The 13,284-nt window shown below is 42.2% G+C and overlaps 1 long non-coding RNA gene across 3 annotated transcripts in view; it reads right to left on the bottom strand.

Annotated features, from left to right (window-relative positions):
* Nucleotides 1-12,971, bottom strand: part of LOC118523064 (uncharacterized) — a 33,360-nt gene extending 20,389 nt beyond the window's left edge. The window contains exons 1-3 of one of the 3 annotated variants that reach the window (XR_013449674.1): nt 12,686-12,971; nt 2,922-3,012; nt 2,813-2,836 (exon numbers count right to left, since the gene is read on the bottom strand). This is a non-coding gene — a long non-coding RNA (uncharacterized LOC118523064). Of the gene's footprint in view, nt 1-2,812; nt 2,837-2,921; nt 3,013-12,580 lie in introns of those variants that run through there. The other 2 variants (XR_004910910.2, XR_013449673.1) reach the window with 2 other exon arrangements.
* Nucleotides 12,972-13,284: the final 313 nt, after the last annotated feature.

Below are 13,284 nucleotides of genomic sequence, written 5' to 3'. Positions count from 1 at the left end.
GCAATGATTCTAGTGTGGACAGGGATGAAGAAAGTGACATTCCCTACCCACACCCCCTCCCCCAGAGCCTCCATTCCTTTTACTCCTCCATTATAACCAACTCCTCACCTTCATTTGCCACTCACATCAGTGCAGATGCTTTTGGATGCAAATACAGGTTTCCCCCACTATCCAAGAGTAGAGCGGTCCTATGAAACCTTTCCTAAGCCAAAATGGTGTAAAGTGAAGAAGCAATTACCATTAATTTATATGGAAAAAATTTTTGAGCATTCTTAGACCCAAGAAATAATCTTTCTTAGACGTTTCTGATACCTTAGGACACATCTTGCTAATGGTGCACAAAATAAATTGAGACAAAGCACAGTTGTTCCCAGACACAAAAGTTTGACACGCTGATGCTGAGATGCTGAATGTAGTTTCAGAGAAAGGAGCTTGGCAGTGACACTCTCGCTGCCCAGGGGGCGCATTGCCTCTATAATGGCTTTCTTTCAGTCACCAAAAAACAGGTACTAATGCTGGTCTTTCGTGAAAGCAAAGTGGCTGTAACATGAACTTTCAAAAAGCAGGGGATATTTCTAACAGAAGGCTGACACCATTGGGACATTTGTTGTTTGTTTAAAAAGAAGTATGGACTCAGACAATCCCAGTTTCACAATATTAAGGCTCTGGCCTGTCATCCTGATAATTCCTTTGGTCTCATCCTCATGCTCACAAAATGGCTGCTGCAGTTCCAAACACCGCAGTCTAATGAGTCATTTTTTCAAAAACCAAGAAGCAGATAGCTAGCCTGGGTAATGAATGAGTACTCCTATATGCCTATCCCCTTTTTCCAATAAAAGGAGGTGTATTAGAAAGGAAAATATTCATCCAGAAACTGCACAGGACACTTTCCTACCTCCCATTAACTAGCACGGGATTACGTAGTGTATTAGAATGGGTTGGGCTAAACTTTGGTATTTGTTAAATAGACCCTGAAGAAATCTCAGTGGCTTAACACAATACAGGTTTATTTCTTGTTCTCCTCACAATTTTTGTGAGCTTGTGGCCCTCCTTTATCTTGTAGCTATACCCCTGGGGCCATGAGACCACTAAGGTCACCGTAGCAGGGAAAGAGGGAGAAAGGTGAGGGCACTGGCTCTTGATTGCATAAAACTGTGACAGACTCTGTTCACATCCCTGTTGGTTGCACTCAGTCTGGTGGCCCACCTCCTGCAAGGTGGCTGGGAAGGACAATCAGCCCCACAGAGGAAACCATGTGAAGAACACACAGCACTGCGTTCCACTGAAGTCCACCCCAGATGTCAGAGAAGGAGGGGCTTGGGAACAGCTGCTGGGTGGGAATCTGCCACCAGGTTTCATGTCCATCTGTTCCCTCCCCAGGCCGGGAGGTCTGATTAAAGACACAACAGGGAATGTTCTTTGGGCTTCCATGATTCTTATGACCTCTCTCTTTCATTGCTTTTTCTCTTGGTATCATGATAATCTTTTACTTGGCCTGTTACTCTCTCCTTCTATCCACTCCACCCCCAACCAACTGTAAGCTTCTTAAGGTCAGAGGTTGGGTTGTCTTCCCTTCCCATCGCTCATGCCCAGACTAGGGTCTGGCACATAGTAGGTACTGAATAGATGTTTTTAGAACAAGTGCATCAGGGTCTTTAGAAACAATGATATAAACCATTTGACTGTCTTTAAGAAATACCTGGCTTATACCTAAATACCTAAGCTTTAGAATTTCCAGGAGAATCACTGAGGAACGAGAAGTATGATTCAGCCCTTAAACAAACATGGGTGCGAAAGAGATTGCACAGCAGACTTCAAGAATGTAGCCATAAATCAAGTAAATATTTGATCAATGACTTCAACAAAGGTAAAACATTTCTTTAAGGAAACTGACTTTTGGAAACCCACTTAGAATACCTTCAGTCTAGCCTTGGCACTTTAACCCTAACTACAACTCCAAGGTGGGAAGTGTTGAAAATCCCTTGAATGCCCAGAGAAGATGTCACAGGGATGGTGGTCGAGGTGGGGGCTAAAAATATAAGGTAGTTTGATATAAACAATTTAAGAAACTTAATTAAGGAAGCCAGATAAGTGAGGCACTTCATCAGCAGGGATTATCACCACCATTATGGTTGAAATATATGAGGACTATGTGCCAGATATTGGGCTAAGGACTTTATGTGCATTATCTGATCCAATCATCTCAACAGTGCCATGAAGCAGGTACTGTAATCATGCCCATTTTACTGACTGGTAGAGTAAGGCTGAGAGAGTTTAATAATTTGCCTGAGCTGATATAGCTGCAGAGAGACTGGTGGCAAAAATTGAGAACCAGGCTGTCTGGTTCCAAAGACAACACCTTTTAACCGTTAAGCTTTAGACTTGCTCCAGATTCAAGGTACTGGAAGAAAATTTGGCAGGTGTTTTGCTCATCCATTATTGTGTGACAACAGAGCCCCAAACCTAGTGGCTTAAAACAAAAATGTATTACTACCTCTTCTGGTTTTGTGGATTGACAGGGCCAACTGGGTTGTTCTCTCTTGGAGTCTCTTTTATAATTTCAGGTAATCTTGTGGTCAGCTTCAGAAATCACACCGTATCACTTCTAGTGCATCTGTGACTTAGAAGTGGGACATAGGACCAGCCTAGACTCAAGGGGAAAGGCCTACCCACCAGGGAATGAGGGCCAAGAAGCATCCTTCACTGGGGCCATCTGGTAGACCGACTGCTATGGTGGACAAAGGCGCAAATGTGAAGCATCCTGGGTAGCTGTGCGGGAGCTGAATTCTCAGAAAGGACTTTCACATCTACTTCTTGTATGATGATCTTTCACAGCCTATGAGGCAAGCAGGCCAGGGGCAGGACTAGATCTCTATCTCATAGACATGGACACTGTCGCTTAGTGAAATTAAGTAACTTACCAGAAGTCACACAGCTTCTAAATGTGGATGTGAACTTTGGTCTTCTGAGGCGCCACCAGCAGAAAGTAATCAAGGTGAAGTGATCATGGATCTAAATTCAAAACGAAAAAGGTTTATCAAAGTTGTAAGATTTTTAAAAAATATTTTATTTATTTATTTGAAAGAGAGAGAGAGAGAGAGAGAGCACAAGCAGGGGGAGGGGCAGAGGGAGAAGCAGACTCCCTGCTGAGCAGGGAACCCCAACTCAGGGCTGGATCCCAGGACCCTGGGATCATGACCTGAGCCGAAGGCAGATGCTTAACAGACTGAGCCACCCAGGTGCCCCTCAAAGTTCTAAGAGCTTTAAAACATGACAACACCTACTATAATAGCTGATGCAGGAATGGACGCATATCTCCTATTCACGGGAGTATAATTTGGTGCAATGTTTCTGGATATGCAATAGATACTGAAAGCCTTAGAATGTTGCAAAATCTTTGACCGAGAAATTCCCCGTCTAGAAAATTTTCTTAGGAAATAGTCATGAATATGGACAAGTAGTTATTAGGATGTGTCCTATAGTATTTTTGTTAATAGGGAACAATTAGAAATAATCCAAATGTCTAATAAGAGGGGTTTTGTTAAACAGTGGAAGACCTTCTGCCATTAAACTGATGTTGTAGGAAAATATCTAATGCCACATAAAATGTGTGCAACATTATTTATGGGAAAAAGCAGATTTTAAAAGAGTATTATGCCACTTTTATTTTAATAAAACATACATGTGTCCATACACACAGAAAAAAAAGATATAATACCAAAATATTCATAGTAGTTATTTAACAACAGTAGGATTATAAATCATTTTTCCTCTATTTTATTTTTTTCTTCTCTGTATTTTAAAACAGCTTGTGGTATATGTTATTTTTGTAATGAGTTTTAAAAAAGGAAAATAAAAAAGGGAGTTAGGAAAATATAGAGGGTTTTAAGCTCATTTGCAACAAACCAATTAGAATATATACACAGGAATAATATGATGCCTCCTACTTAGCTCTTCAAAGTGCTTTTCAATTCAAGGTCTAACTTGATATCTACACTAACTCAGCGAGGGAAGTTGGAGATGTATTATTACTTTTATTTGCAAATGGGAAAAGTGAGGCTCTAAATGGCGAAGTCTTAAGGTAACCCAGCTAGTTAGTGATAAAAGCACGAGTAGAGTCCAGCTCTCTCAGGCCCGTTCATGAACTTCATGATGTCATAGCAGATGCCTGCTCACACTGTCCCCTGCTGCGGACCCCTGTTTTTCACCTGTCCAGCATCCTTTCCCCCATCTTTGGTCTCAGCTCTCTGACTCTTTGTGGAGCCTGCCCTCCCTCAGTCTCAGTCCAGATCCCAGGGACGGGCATGCGACCCCAAGCCAGCCCATGACAGCCGTCCTTGGGGATTCCACCAAAAGTTCTAGAAAAGAATTTGCTGAGTCGGTAGGAAGTAGGAAGGGCTGCTGGGGCCTCTGTGCTCCTGCTTGGGGACCAACTGGCTTCCAGAAACAAAACCAATAAAAAAAACAGTCAGGAGGCACAGATGCCCAAACACGTCTATTGGGTCCCTGGATCCTGGTGTGCCTAAGGCTAGATCTACCTACTGGACTTTTGCTTACCTGAGCCAGGACATTTCTTTTTTTTTTAGGATGCAAAAGATCTTTCTTTTCTTTTTTTTATTATGTTATGTTAATCACCATACATTACATCATTAGTTTTTGATGTGGTGTTCCATGATTCATTGTTTGAGAATAACACCCAGTGCTCCATGCAGTACGTGCCCTCTTTAATACCCATCACCAGGCTAACCCATCCCCCTACCACCCTCCCCTCTAGAACCCTCAGTTCATTTCTCAGAGTCCATATTCTCTCATGTTTCATTTCCCCATCCGATTTCCCCCCCTTCATTCTTCCCTTCCTGCTATCTTCTTCTTCTTCTTCTTTTTTTTTTAACATATAATGTATTATTTGTTTCAGAGGTACAGGTCTGTGATTCAACAGTCTTACAATTCACAGCACTCACCATAGCACGTACCCTCCCCAATGTCTATCACCCAGCCACCCCATCCCTCCCACTCCCCACCACTCCAACAACCCTCAGTTTGTTTCCTGAGATTAAGAATTCCTCATATCAGTGAGGTCATATGATACATGTGTTTCTCTGATTGATTTATTTCGCTCAGCATAACACCCTCCAGTTCCATCCACATCATTGCAAATAGCAAGATTTCATTCCTTTTGATGGCTGCATAATATTCCATTGTGTGTGTGTGTGTGTGTGTGTGTGTGTGTGTGTGTGTGTGTGTATACATCACATCTTCTTTATCCATTCATCTGTCAATGGACATCTTGGCTCTTTCCATAGTTTGGCTATTGTGGACATTGCTGCTATAAACACTGGGGTGCACGTACCCCTTCGGATCCCTACATTTGTATCTTTGGGGTAAATACCCAGTAGTGCAATTGCTGGGTCACAGGGTAGCTCTATTTTCAACTTTTTGAGGAACCTCCATACTGTTTTCCAGAGTGGCTGCACCAGCTTGCATTCCCACCAACAGTATAGGAGGGTTCCCCTTTCTCTGCATCCCCGCCAACATCTGTCGTTTCCTGACTTGTTAATTTTAGTCATTCTGACTGGTGTGAGGTGGTATCTCATTGAGGTTTTGATTTGGATTTCCCTGATGCCAAGCGATGTTGAGCACTTTTTCATGTGTCTGTTGGCCATTTGGATGTCTTCTTTGGAAAAATGTCTGTTCATGTCTTCTGCCCATTTCTTGATTGGATCATTTGTTCTTTGGGTGTTGAGTTTAATAAGTTCTTTATAGATTTTGGATACCAGCCCTTTATCTGATATGTCATTTGCAAATATCTTCTCCCATTCTTTCGGTTGTCTTTTGGTTTTGTTGACTGTTTCTTTTGCTGTGCAGAAGCTTTTTATCTTGATGAGGTCCCAGTAGTTCATTTTTGCCCTTGCTTCCCTTGCCTTTGGTGATGTTTCTAGGAAGAAGTTGCTGCGGCTGAGGTTGAAGAGGTTGCTGCCTGTGTTCTCCTTTAGGATTTTGATGGACTCCTGTCTCACATTTAGGTCTTTCAACCATTTTGAGTCTATTTGTGTGTGTGGTGTAAGGAAATGGTCCAGTTTCATTCTTCTGTATGTGGCTGTCCAATTTTCCCAACATCATTTGTTGAAGAGACTGTCTTTTTGCCATTGGATATTCTTTCCTGCTTTGCCGAAGATTAGTTGACCATAGAGTTGAGGGTCTATTTCTGGGCTCTCTATTCTGTTCCATTGATCTATGTGTCTGTTTTTGTGCCAGTACCATACTGTCTTGATGATGACAGCTTTGTAATAGAGCTGGAAGTCCGGAATTGTGATGCCACCAGCTTTGCTTTTCTTTTTCAACATTCCTCTGGCTATTCGAGGTCTTTTCTTGTTCCATACAAATTTTAGGATTATTTGTTCCATTTCTTTGAAAAAAGTTGATGATATTTTGATAGGGATTGCACTGAATGTGTAGATTGCTCTAAGTAGCGTTGACATCTTCACAATATTTGTTCTCCCAATCCATGAGCATGGAACGTTTTTCCATTTCTTTGTGTCTTCCTCAATTTCTTTCATGAGTATTTTATAGTTTTCTGAGTACAGATTCTTTGCCTCTTTGGTTAGATTTATTCCTAGGTATCTTAATGGTTTTGGGTGCAATTGTAAATGGGATCGACTCCCTAATTTCTCTTTCTTCTGTCTTGGTGGTGGTGTACTGGAATGCCACTGATTTCTGTGCATTGATTTTATATCCTGCCACTTTACTGAATTCCTGTATGAGTTCTAGCAGTTTTGGGGTGGAGTCTTTTGGGTTTTCCACATAAAGTATCATATCATCTGCAAAGAGTGAGTTTGACTTCTTCTTTGCCAATTTGGATGCCTTTTATTTCTTTTTGTTTGATTGCTGTGGCTAGGACTTCTAATACTATGTTGAATAGCAGTGGTGATAGTGGACATCCCTGCCGTGTTCCTGACCTTAGGGGGAAAGCTCTCAGTTTTTCCCCATTGAGAATGATATTCGCTGTGAGTTTTTCATAGATGGCTTTTATGATATTGATATATCCCTTTTATGATATTGATATATTGGTATATACCCTCTATCCCTATACTCTGAAGAGTTTTGATCAAGAAAGGATGCTGTACTTTGTCAAATGCTTTTTCTGCATCTATTGAGAGGATCATATGGTTCTTGTTCTTTCTTTTATTGTATTGCATTGATTGATTTGCGGATGTTGAACCAACCTTGCAGCCCAGGGATAAATCCCACTTGGTCGTGGTGAAAAATCCTTTTAATGTACTGTTGGATTCTATTGGCTAGTATTTTGGTGAGAATTTTTGCATCCATGTTCATCAAGGATATTGGTCTGTAATTCTCCTTTTTGATGGGGTCTTTGTCTGGTTTGGGGATCAAGGCAATGGTGGCCTCATAAAACGAGTTTGGAAGTTTTCCTTCCATTTCTATTTTTTGGAACAGTTTCAGAAGAATAGGTATTAATTCTTCTTGAAATGTTTGGTAGAATTCCCCTGGGAAGCCATCTGGCCCTGGGCTCTTGTTTGTTGGGAGATTTTTGATTACTGCTTCAATTTCCTTAGTGGTTATAGGTCTGTTCAGGTTTTCTATTTCTTCCTGGTTCAGTTTTGATAGTTGATACATCTCTAGGAATGCCTCCATTTCTTCCAGATTATCTAATTTGCTAGCATATAGTTGCTCATAATATGTTCTTAAAATTGTTTGTATTTCTTTGGTGTTGGTTGTGATCTCTCCTCTTTCATTCATGATTTTGTTGATTTGGGTCATTTCTCTTTTCTTTTTGATAAGTCTGGCCAGGGGTTTATCAATCTTGTGAATTCTTTCAAAGAACCAGCTCCTAGTTTTGTTGATCTGTTCTACTGTTCTTTTGGTTTCTATTTCATTGATTTCTGCTCTGATCATTATTTCTCTTCTCCTGCTGGGTTTAGGCTTTATTTGCTGTTCTTTCTCCAGCTCCTTTAGGTGTAGGGTTAGGTTGTGTATTTGAGACCTTTCTTGTTTCTTGAGAAAGGCTTGTATTGCTATATACTTTCCTCTTAGGACTGCCTTTGCTGCATCCCAAAGATTTTGAACAGTTGTGTTTTCATTTTCATTGGTTTCCATGAATTTTTTTAATTCTTCTTTAATTTCCTGGTTGACCCATTCATTCTTTAGTAGGATGTTCTTCTGCCTCCATGTATTTGAGTTCTTTCTTACTTTCCTCTTGTGACTGAGTTCTAGTTTCAAAGCAGTGTGGTCTGAAAATAGGCAGGGAATGATCCCAATCTTTTGGTACCGGTTGAGACCTGATTTGTGACCCAGTATGTGATCGAATCTGGACAGTGTTCCATGTGCACTTGAGAAGAATGTGTATTCTGTTGCTTCGGGATGGAATGTTCTGAATATATCTGTGAAGTCCATTTGGTCCAGTGTGTCATTTAAAGTCTTTATTTCCTTGTTGATCTTTTGCTTAGATGATCTGTCCATTTCAGTGAGGGGGGTGTTAAAGTCCCCCACTATTATTGTATTGTTGTCAATGTGTTTCTTTGCTTTTGTTATTAATTGCCTTATATAATTGGCTGCTCCCATGTTAGGGGCATAGATATTTACAATTGTTAGATCTTCTTGTTGGATAGACTTTAAGTAGGATATAGTGTCCTTCCTCATCTCTTATTACAGTCTTTGGTTTAAAATCTAATTTGTCTGACATAAGGATTGTCACCCCAGCTTTCTTTTGGAGTCCATTAGCATGGTAAGTGGTTTTCCACCCCCTCACTTTCAATCTGGGGGTGTCTTTGGGTCTAAAATGAGTCTCTTGCAGACAGCATATTGATGGGTCTTGTCTTTTTATCCAATCTGATACCCTGTGTCTTTTGATTGGGGCATTTAACCCATTTACATTCAGAGTAACTATTGAAAGATATGAATTTAGTGCCATTGTATTGCCTGTAAGTGACTGTTACTGTATATTGTCTGTGTTCCTTTCTGGTCTCTGCTTTTAGGCTCTGTCTTTGCTTAGAGGACCCCTTTCAATATTTCTTGTAGGGCTGGTTTCGTGTTTGCAAATTCCTTTAGTTTTTGTTTGTCCTGGAAGCTTTTTATCTCTCCTTCTATTTTCAATGACAGCCTAGCTGGAAATAGTATTCTTGGCTGCATATTTTTCTCATTTAGTGCTCTGAATATATCATGCCAGTCCCTTCTGGCCTGCCAGGTCTCTGTGGGTAGGTCTGTTGCCAATCTAATGTTTCTACCATTGTGGGTTACAGATCTCTTGTCCCGACCTGCTTTCAGGATTTTCTCTTTGTCTGTGAGACTTGTAAATTTTACTATTAGATGTCGGGGTGTTGACCTATTTTTATTGATTTTGAGGGGGGTTCTCTGTGCCTCCTGGATTTTGATGCCTGTTTCCTTCCCCAAATTAGGGAAGTTCTCTGCTATAATTTGCTCCAATATACCTTCTGCCCCTCTCACTCTTTCTTCTTCTGGGATCCCAATTATTCTAATATTGTTTCGTCTTATGGTATCGCTTATCTCTCGAATTCTGCCCTCATGATCCAGTACTTGTTTGTCTCTCTTTTTCTCAGCTTCTTTATTTTCCATCATTTGGTCTTCTGTATCACTAATTCTTTCTTCTGCCTCATTTATCCTAGCAGTTAGAGCCTCCACTTTTTTTTATCACCCCTTTATTTTTTATTTATTTTTTTTGTTTTCTATTTTTTTAAATTTTTTTATTGTTATGTTAATCCCCCTACATTACATCATTAGTTTTAGATATAGTGTTCCATGATTCATGTTTGTGCATAACACCCAGTGCTCCATGCAGAACGTGCCCTCCTCAATACCCATCACCAGGCTAACCCATCCTCCCACCCCCCTCCCCTCTAGAACCCTCAGTTTGTTTTTCAGAGGCCATCGTCTCTCATGGTTCTTCTCCCCCTCCGATTTCCCCCCCTTCATTCTTCCCCTCCTGCTACATTCTTCTTCTTCTTTTTTTCTTTCTTAACATATATTGCATTATTTGTTTCAAAGGTACAGATCTGAGATTCAACAGTCTTGCACAATTCACAGCGCTTACCAGAACACATACCCTCCCCAGTGTCCATCACCCAGTCACCCCATCCCTCCCACCCCACCCCCCACTCCAGCAACCCTCAGTTTGTTTCCTGAGATTAAGAATTCCTCATATCAGTGAGGTCATATGATACATGTCTTTCTCTGTTTGACTTATTTCGTAGAGCCTCCATTTTTGATTGCACCTCATTAATAGCTTTTTTTTATTTCGACTTGGTTAGATTTTATTTCTTTTATTTCTCCAGAAAGGGTTTCTCTAATATCTTCCATGCTTTTTTCAAGGCCAGCTAGTATCTTTAAAATCATCATTCTGAACTCTAGTTCCAACATCTGACTAATGTCCGTATTGATTAGGTCCCTGGCAGTCGGTACTGCCTCTTGTTCTTTTTTTTGAGGTGATTTTTTCTGTCTTGTCATTTTGTCCAGAGGAGAATAGATGAATTAGAGAACAAAATGCTAACAGGATAACAACGTCCCCAGAAAATATACACTAAACAAATCAGAAGAGACCTGAAACTGGGGAAAAGAAAGGGAAAGAAAGAAAAAAAGAAAAAGAAAAAGATAAAAACAAACAAACAAAAACAAAAACAAGGGGCGCCTGGGTGGCTCAGTCGTTATGCGTCTGCCTTCGGCTCAGGTCATGATCCCAGGGTCCTGGGATCAAGCCCCACATCGGGCTCCCTGCTCAGCAGGAAGCCTGCTTCTGCTTCTCCCTCTCCCACTCCCCCTGCTTGTGATCCCTCTCTCGTTGTCTCTCTCTCTGTCAAATAAATAAATAAAATCTTAAAACAAAAACAAAAACAAAAGCAGAATATGATCAAATATGATCAAGCTGGTGCATAGATCAGTGCCACACACTAGATTTTGGGTGTATTTTGGTCTGTTAGAAGAAAGTGCCTCCCAAAATTTTAAGGAAAGAAAAATTTATATATGTACAAAAATAAGGGTTAATACGATGAAGGGATGGAATATGACTGTAAAGATGAAAATTATAAAAGATTTTATAAAAGGAATTGATAAGATAAGAAGTTGGTTGAAAAAAGAAAGAAGAGGATTAAAAAAAAAAAAGGGAGAGAATGTGTTCATGCAGGAGACCAGAACAAAGCCATACACTAGAGCTTTAGGGTATATTTTGGTCTGTTAGAAAAAACTGTATCCTAAAATTTTAAAGAGAGAACAACATATATATATATATATATATATATATACCAAAAATAAGGTTAACTACTATGAAGGGATAGAATATGACTCTAAAAATGAAAAATAAAAAAGATTTTTTTTTTAAAAAGGGATTGATGTTGGTTGAAAAAGGGAAAAAGAAAAATTTAAAAAAAAAAGTTAAAAAAAATTAACTTTGAAAGACTAAAGAATCATGGTAAAAAAGCCATGAATTCTATGTGCTATATTCCCCTAGCCCTGGAGTTCTGCCGTTCTCATTGATCTGTAAACTTGGTCTTGGCTGGAGGTTCTCGCTGATCTTCTGGGGGCGGGGCCTGTTGCTGTGGTTCCCAAATGTCTTTGCCGGAGGCGGAATTGCCCCGCCCTTGCCCGGTCCTGGCTAAGTAATCTGCTCGGGTTTGCTCCCGGGAGCTTTTGTTCCCTGCAAGCTTTCCGTACAGCTTTGGAGGCCGAGAGTGAAAATGGCGGCCTCCCAATCTCCGCCCCGGAGGAGCCGAGAACTCGGGGCCCCGCTCCTCAGCGAGCCCCCAGAGAAAAGCAGTCAGTCACTCCCGTCTCCCCGGTCTCTGGCCACACTCCGTGCTCACCCGGCCTGTGACCGCGCATTTCTATCTCTGGCACCTGACCCCGGGTGGAGTCTCCAAACCCAGCAGATCCCCGCGGTGTGCTCCCGCACCTCTCCTCCCGGGGGAGGAAGGGGAGTCTCCCCGGATCTGCCGCTTGTTGGGTCCCTGCTGGAGGAGCAGTGGCCCGACTGTGCCGCGGATCACGGTTTATGACAACCCCGAGCTGAGAGCCCGCGCCTGGGCTCCGTCTCTGCAGCCGGCTTCCCCGCTCCGATACCTGGGAGCTCTGCCGCACTCAGGCACCCCCGGTCTTTCTGTGACCCCGAGGGTCCTGAGACCACACTGTCCCACGAGGGTTCCACCCCCCGCTTAGCCACTGGAGCGATGTCCCACAGCGGAGCAGACTTCTAAAAGTTCCGAGTTTGTGCTCCGTTGCTCTGTCACTTGACAGAAGCGGCCGACGGAGGCCCCTCCCCCGCCGTCTACCCTCCCGAATATCGCCTCGGATTCACTTCTCCGCACGTCCTACCTTCCAGAAAGTGGTCGCTTTTCTGTTCAGAGAGTTGCTGCTATTCTTTTCTTCGATCTCCTGTTGAGTTCGTAGGTGTTCAGAATGGTTTGATCCCTATCCAGCTGAATTCCTGAGACCAGACGAAATCCAGGTCTCCTACTCCTCCGCCATCTTGCTCCTCTCGATCCAGGACATTTCTTTTTCCTCCCTTTCTTTCCCTCCTCCTCTTCCCTCTTCTCCCCTCCCCCTACCTCCTCCTTACCCTTCTTCTTCTTTTTGTTCAAGTTGAGTTGAATTCCTCAATTCAAGTTTTAGTTGTAACCAAAAGACTCCTGACAAGTATGCTCTCCCATCTCCGTTTCCTCACCTGTAAAATGAAGACACGAATGGTACCGATCACCTGCTACACAGGATTGTTGTGAGATTTACACCAGTGGGTGCCCATAAGCTCTCACGCTCACATAGTGAGCGTCAGTAAATGCTACCTATTGTCTTTAAGGAGTTAGAAAAAAACTGAATCCAGAAAAATCTCATCCCCCATCCCAAAAAAAAAGAAAGAGAACAAGACTGCCCCACGCGTAAATCTATAGAGAAAACAAGTTGAGAAAAGAGAAAGCGCCACGTCAGCAACTTCCTCCAAGGAGATGCTCTTTCCTCACTTCTGGTCAGGCGGAGGCTGGGCCAGCAGCGGGGCCTGACCCAATCTCCTTGGGTGGGAACCAGCGACCCCACCTTCCTCACACGCTCCCTCCCACACTCTCTCCTTCCCACAGGTCCCCTCGTCAATGCCAGGTGATGCTGGGCCCCATTCTGTTGGCAACTGCTAGAAATAGCAAGGTTGCCAGGGAGGAGGAGAAAGGCGAGGTGAAGTGGTTGGCAAGACAGAAGTGGCTGATTTTGCAATGCAGTTTGGAGAGAGAGAAAGTAAACTGGGAGAAAGTTAGCCAGGCCTCCTAGCCTCATTCC

Source organism: Halichoerus grypus, chromosome 7 (genome assembly GCF_964656455.1).
Source record: "Halichoerus grypus chromosome 7, mHalGry1.hap1.1, whole genome shotgun sequence".
NCBI lineage: Eukaryota > Metazoa > Chordata > Mammalia > Carnivora > Phocidae > Halichoerus > Halichoerus grypus.
The sequence above is the reverse complement of the archived record's forward strand: the minus strand, read 5'-3'. Positions and strand labels throughout refer to the sequence as shown.